General features: G+C 41.2%; 1 non-coding gene across 1 annotated transcript; it reads left to right on the forward strand.

Annotated features, from left to right (window-relative positions):
- The first annotated feature begins 6750 nt into the window (after positions 1-6750).
- Positions 6751-6858, forward strand: LOC148550821 (small nucleolar RNA R71). Its single transcript, XR_015893011.1, has one exon. It is a non-coding gene; the product is annotated as a small nucleolar RNA R71 (small nucleolar RNA).
- Positions 6859-7642: the final 784 nt, after the last annotated feature.

Genomic DNA, 7642 nt, shown 5'->3' on the forward strand with positions numbered 1-7642 from the left:
AGCCAGGCTTCACATGCTTCATGAAACACTAGAATTCATTCTTAAAAATCTTGAATAAAATTTTTGAAAACATTTTTATTTTTTTTTTCGAAAACAGATGAGAGATTTTTGAAAATATTTTTGAAAGATTTTTTTGAAAACAAAATGAAAAGAAAATTACCTAATCTGAGCAACAAGATGAACCGTCAGTTGTCCAAACTCAAACAATCCCCGGCAACGGCGCCAAAAACTTGGTGCACGAAGTTGTGATGTCCAGGCTCAAACAATCCCTGGCAACGTGAGCAACTTGGTACGCGCAATCGTGATTACACTTTAATTATGTAAAATTCATGGCTCTTTCTTTCCCTGGCAATGGCGCCAAGAACATGGTGCCAATACCATGGTTCACAACTTCAATACAACTAACCAGCAAGTGCACTGGGTCGTCCAAGTAATACCTTACGTGAGTAAGGGTCGAATCCCACGGAGATTGTTGGTATGAAGCAAGCTATGGTCACCTTGCAAATCTCAGTCAGGCAGATATAAATTGATAATGGTGTTTTCGAATGATAATTAATAGAATAGGGATAGAGGTACTTATGTAAATCATTGGTAGGAATTTCAGATAAGCGAATGGAGATGCTTTTCGTTCCTCTGAACCCCTGCTTTCCTGCTATCTTCATCCAATCAGTCTTACTCCTTTCCATGGCTGGCTTTATGCAAGGGCATCACCGTTGTCAGTGGCTACATCCCCTCCTCTCAGTGAAAAATATGCTCACATGCTCTGTCACAGCACGGCTAATCATCTGTCAGTTCTCGATCATGCTGGAATAGGATTCACCCTCCTTTTGCGTCTGTCACTAACGCCCAGCACTCGCGAGTTTTAAGCTCGTCACAGTCATTCAATCATTGAATCCTACTCGGAATACCACAGACAAGGTTTAGACCTTCCGGATTCTCTTGAATGCCGCTATCATTCTAGCTTACGCCACGAAGATTCTGGTTGGGAGATCTAAGAGATATTCATTCTAGCTTATTTCATGTAGAACGGAAGTGTTTGTCAGGCACGTGTTCATAGGGGAGAATGGTGATGAGCGTCACACATAATCATCACCTTCATCACGTTCTTGGGTGCGAATGGATATATTAGAAGCGAAATAAGATGAATTGAATAGAAAACAGTAGTACTTTGCATTAATCTTTAAGGAACAGCAGAGCTCCACACCTTAATCTATGGAGTGTAGAAACTCTACCGTTGAAAATACATAAGTGAAAGGTCCAGGCATGGCCGAGAGGCCAGCCCCCATGGTCTAAGAACTATGCGTTCAGAGATGGTATACAACTGATCAAAGATACCTAATACAATAGTAAAAGGTCCTATTTATAATAAACTAGCTACTAGGGTTTACATGAGTAAGTAATTGATGCATAAATCCACTTCCTGGGCCCACTTGGTGTGTGTTTGGGCTGAGCCTGAGTATTGCACGTGTAGAGGTCCTTCTTGGAGTTGAACGCCAGCTTTTGTGCCAGTTTGGGCGTTCAACTCTGGTTTTGGCTCCTTTTCTGGCGCTGGACGCCAGATTTGGGTAGAAAGCTGGCATTGAACGCCAGTTTACATCGTCTATTCTTGGCCAAAGTATGGACTATTATATATTGCTGGAAATCCATGGATGACTACTTTCCAACGCAATTAGAAGCACGCCATTTCGAGTTCTGTAGCTCCAGAAAATCCACTTTGAGTGCAGGGAGGTCAGAATCCAACAGCATCAGCAGTCCTTCTTCAACCTCTAAATCTGATTTCTGCTCAAGTCCCTCAATTTCAGCCAGAAAATACCTAAAATCACAGAAAAACACACAAACTCATAGTAAAGTCCAGAAATATGAATTTAACATAAAAACTAATGAAAACATCCCTAAAAGTAACTAGATCCTACTAAAAACATACTAAAAACAATGCCAAAAAGCGTATAAATTATCCGCTCATCACAACACCAAACTTAAATTGTTGCTTGTCCCCAAGCAACTGAAAATCAAATAGGATAAAAAGAAGAGAATATATTATAAATTCCAAACTATCAATGAAACATAGCTCCAATCATATGAGCGGGACTTATAGCTTTTTGCCTCTTGAATAGTTTTGGCATCTCACTTTATCCATTGAGGTTCAGAATGATTGGCATCTATAGGAACTTCAGATTTCGAATAGTGTTATTGACTCTCCTAGTTCAGTATGATGATTCTTGAACACAGCTTCTTTATGAGTCTTGGCCGTGGCCCTAAGCACTTTGTTTTCTAGTATTACCACCGGATACATAAATGCCACAGACATATAATTTGGGTGAACCTTTTCAGATTGTGACTCAGCTTTGCTAAAGTCCCCAATTAGAGGTGTCCAGGGTTCTTAAGCACACTCTTTTTTTGCTTTGGACCTTGACTTTAACCGCTCAGTCTCAAGTTTTCACTTGACACCTACACACCACAAGCACATGGTTAGGGACAGCTTGGTTTAGCCGCTTAGACCAGGATTTTATTCCTTTTTGGCCCTCCTATCCACTGATGCTCAAAGCCTTGGGATCCTTTTTATTGCTCTTGCCTCTTGGTTTTAAGAGATTTTGGTTTTTTCTGCTTGCTTTTTTTTTTCTTTCTATATTTTTTTTTCGCCTAAATTTTTTTTCTGCAAGCTTTGTTCTTTGCTGCTTTTTCTTGCTTCAAGAATTATTTTTATGATTTTTCAGATTATCAAATAACATGTCTCCTAGTCATCATTCTTTCAAGAGCCAACATATTTAACATTCTTAAACAACAACTTCAAAAGACATATGCACTGTTCAAGCATACATTCAGAAAACAAGAAACATTGTCACCACATCAATATAATTAAACTAAGTTCAAGGATAAATTCGAAACTCATGTACTTCTTGTTCTTTTGAATTAAAATATTTTTCATTTAAGAGAGGTGATGGATTCATAGGACATTTATAACTTTAAGACAAAGTTACTAACTACTAATGATCATGTAATGAAGACACAAACATAGATAAGCACATAACATAGAAAACGAAAAATAGAAGAATTAAGAACAAGGAATGAATCCACCTTAGTGATGGTGGCGTTTCCTTCTTGAGGAACCAATGATGTCCTTGAGCTCTTCTATGTCTCTTCCTTGTCTTTGTTGCTCCTCCCTCATTGCTTTTTGATCTTCTCTTATTTCATGAAGCATGATGGAGTGCTCTTGATGTTCCACCCTTAGTTGTCCCATATTGGAACTCTATTCTCCTAGGGAGGTGTTGATTTGAGGCATCTCCGGGATCTCATGGAAATGAGCTTCTTGCGCCTCTTGAGCTCCATGATTGGGCTCTCTTGCTTGCTCCATCTTTTTCTTAGTGATGGGCTTGTCCTCTTTAATGAGGATATCTCCCTCTATGTCAATCCCAGCCGAATTGCATAGGTGGCAAATGAGGTGAGGAAAGGCTAACCTTGCCATAGTGGAGGACTTGTCAGCCACCTTGTAGAGTTCTTGAGATATAATCTCATGAACTTCCACCTCTTCTCCAATCATGATGCTATGGATCATGATGGCCCGGTCTATGGTAACTTCAGACCGGTTGCTAGTGGGAATGATTGAGCATTGAATGAACTCTAACCATCCTCTAGCTACAGGCTTGAGGTCCAATCTTCTTAGTTGAACCGGCTTGCCTTTGGAGTCAATCTTCCATTGAGCTCCTTCCACGCATATGTCCATAAGGACTTGGTCCAACCTTTGATTAAAGTTGACCCTTCTAGTGTAGGGGCGTTCATCTCCTTGCATCATGGGCAAGTTAAACGCCAACCTCACATTTTCCGGACTAAAATCTAAGTATTTCCCCCGAACCATTGTAACATAGTTCTTTGGATCCGGGTTCTTACTTTGATCATGGTTCTTGGTGATCCATGCATTAGCATAGAACTCTTGAACCATTAGGATGCCGACTTGTTGGATGGGATTTGTTAGAACTTCGCAACCTCTTCTTTGAATTTCATGTCGGATCTCCGGATACTCATTTCTTTTGAGTTTGAAAGGGACCTCGGGGATCACCTTTTTCTTGGCCACAACATCATAGAAGTGCTCTTGATGGGCTTTGGAGATGAACCTTTCCATCTCCCATGACTCGGATGTGGAAGCTTTTATCTTCCCTTTCCCTCTTCTAGAGGATTCTCCGGTCTTAGATGCCATCAATGGTAATGGAAAAACAAAAAGCTTATGCTTTTACCACACCAAACTTAGAATATTGCTCGTCCTCGAGCAATAAACAAAAGAATAGAAGAAGAAGAAGAAGAAATATGGAGAGGGAGAGGGAGATGTGGTTTCGGCCAAGAGGAGTGTAGAGGGGTGTGTTGTGTGAATTTGAAGAAGAATGGAGGGCTTTATATAGGGTAGGGAGGTGGGGTATTGGTTCAGCCATATGGGTGGGTTTGGGTGGGAAATTGGTTTTGAATTTTGAAGGTAGGTGGAGTTTATGAGGTAGGTTTATTGGGAAGAGTGGGTGGATGTGAGTGGTGAAGGTTTAGTGGGGAAGAGAGATTGAGGTGATTGGTGAGGGGTTTTTAGGGAAGAGTGTTTAAGGGGTTGTGTGAAAGAGAGTGGTGAGAAGAAGTGAGTGGAGGTAGGTGGGGATCCTGTGGGGTCCACAGATCCTGAGGTGTTCAAGGATTTACATCCCTGCACCCATTAGGCATGTAAAAATGCCTTTGTACCCAACTCTGGGCGTTCAGCGCCAGGTTGGTGGCCATTTTGGGCATTCAGCACCCATTTGTGTGCCATTTCTGGCGTTGAACGCCAGAACCATGCCTGTTCTGGCGTTCAGCGCCCAGAAGCTGCCCATTTTGGGCGTTCAGTGCCAGAACCATGCTCTGTTCTGGCGCTGAACGCCAGACAGATGCTCCTCCAGGGTGTGATTTTTCTTCTGATGTTTTTTATTCTGTTTTCAATTTTTATATTTATTTTGTGACTCCACATGATCATGAACCTACAAAGACATATAACTAAGAAGAATATAGTTAGATAAATAAAGATTGGGTTGCCTCTCAACACGCGCTTCTTTAATGTCAATAGCTTGACAGTGGGCTCTCATGGAGCCTCACAGATGTTCAGAGCTTTGTTTGAGACTCTCCAACACCAAACTTAGAGTTTGGTTGTGGCCTCCCAACACCAAACTTAGAGTTTGACTGTGGGGGCTTGGGTTGACTCTGCTTTGAGAGAAGCTTTTCATGCTTCCTCTCCATGGTTGCAGAGGGAGATCCTTGAGTTTTAAACACAAGGGAGTCCTCATTCCATTGAAGGACTAGTTCACCTCTGTCAACATCAATCACAGCTCTTGCTGTGGCCATGAAAGGTCTTCCTAGGATGATGGATTCATCCTCTTCCTTTCCAATATCCAGGACTATGAAATCAGCAGGGATGTAAAGGCCTTCAACCTTTACTAACATGTCCTCTACTTGTCCATAAGCCTGTTTTCTTGAACTGTCTGCCATCTCTAATGAGATTTTAGCAGCTTGCACCCCATAGATTCCCAGTTTCTCTATTACATAGAGGGGCATGAGGTTTATTCCTGAACCAAGGTCACACAGAGGCTTAAAGATCATGGTGCCTATGGTGCAGGGTATTATGAACTTTCCAGGATCCTGTCTCTTCTGAGGCAATGTCAGTTGATCCAGATCACTTAGTTCATTGATGAACAAGGGAGGTTCAACTTCCCAAGTATCAATGCCAAATAATTTGGCATTCAGCTTCATGATTGCACCAAGAAACTTGGCAGTTTGCTCTTCAGTAACATCCTCATTCTCTTCAGAAGAGGAATACTCATCAGAGCTCATGAAGGGCATAAGGAGGTTCAATGGAATCTCTATGGTCTCCAGATGAGCCTCAGAGTCCTTAGGTTCCTCAGAGGGAAGCTCCTTATTGATCACTGGACGTCCCAGGAGGTCTTCCTCCTTGGGATTCACGTCCTCCACTCCCCTAGTATGTTCGGCCATGGTGCTTATGTCAATGGCCTTGCACTCTCCTTTTGGGTTCTCTTCTGTATTGCTTGGGAGAGTACTGGGAGGGATTTCAGTGATCCTTTTACTCAGCTGGCCCACTTGTGCTTCCAAATTTCTAATGGAAGACCTTGTTTCATTCATGAAACTTACAGTGGCCTTAGATAGATCAGAGACTAAGTTTGCTAAATTAGAAGTATTTTGTTCAGAGTTCTCTGTCTGTTGCTGAGTGGATGATGGAAAGGGTTTATTATTGTTAAACCTGTTTCTTCCACCATTATTAAAGCCTTGTTGAGGATTTTGATCCTTCCATGAGAAATTTGGATGATTTCTCCATGATGAGTTATAGGTGTTTCCATAAGGTTCACCTAAGTAATTCACCTCTGCTATTGCAGGGTTCTCAGGATCATAAGCTTCTTCTTCATAAGAAGCCTCTTGAGTACTGTTGGATGCAGCTTGCATTCCATTCAGACTCTGAGAGATCATATTGACTTGCTGAGTCAATATTTTATTCTGAGCCAATATGGCATTCAGAGTATCAACTTCAAGAACTCCCTTCTTCATAGGCGTCCCATTACTCACAGGATTCCTTTCAGAAGTGTACATGAACTGGTTATTAGCAACCATGTCAATGAGTTCTTGAGCTTCTGCAGGCGTTTTCTTTAGGTGAATGGATCCACCTGCAGAAGTGTCCAGTGACATCTTTGATAGCTCAGATAAACCATCATAGAATATATCTAGGATGGTCCATTCTGAAAGCATGTCAAAAGGACACTTTTTGGTCAACTGTTTGTATCTTTCCCAAGCTTCATAGAGGGATTCACCTTCTTTCTGTCTGAAGGTTTGAACATCAGCTCTAAGCTTGCTCAGCTTTTGAGGAGGAAAGTACTTGGCTAAGAAAGCCGTGACCGGCTTATCCCAAGAGTTCAGGCTGTCTTTGGGTTGAGAATCCAACCATAATCTAGCTCTGTCTCTTACAGCAAAAGGGAAAAGCATGAGCCTGTAGACTTCAGGATCTACTCCATTAGTCTTAACAGTATCACATATCTGCAAGAATTCAGTTATGAACTGAAAAGGATCTTCAGATGGAAGTCCATGAAACTTGCAGTTCTGCTGCATCAGAGAAACTAATTGAGGTTTCAGCTCAAAGTTGTTTGCTCCAATGGCAGGAATGGAGATGCTTCTTCCATGTAAGTTGGAATTAGGTGCAGTAAAATCACCAAGCATCTTCCTTACATTATTATTATTTTCGGCTGCCATCTCCTCTTCCTGTTCGAAAATTTCTGAAAGGTTATCTCTGGATTGTTGTATTTTAGCTTCTCTTAATTTTTTCTTCAAAGTCCTTTCAGGTTCTGGATCTGCTTCCACAAAAATGTTCTTATCCTTGCTCCTGCTCATATGACAAAGAAGAAGGCACAGAAAAATAATAATAATAGAGATCCTTTATACCACAGTATAGGGATTCCTGTGTGAGTAGAAGAAGAGGGGGAGACAAAGAATGTAATATAATGGAAGAAACACAACTGTGAGGATGGCAGAGATGTGAGATGAGATGTTAGGATATGAATGAATAAATAGAATGAGATGGGAGAGGGAGAATTTTCGAAAATATTTTTTTTTGAAAAAGAGTTAGTGATTTTCGAAAATG

Source organism: Arachis ipaensis, chromosome B7 (genome assembly GCF_059453495.1).
Source record: "Arachis ipaensis isolate K30076 ecotype BB chromosome B7, ASM5945349v1, whole genome shotgun sequence".
Lineage (NCBI taxonomy): Eukaryota > Viridiplantae > Streptophyta > Magnoliopsida > Fabales > Fabaceae > Arachis > Arachis ipaensis.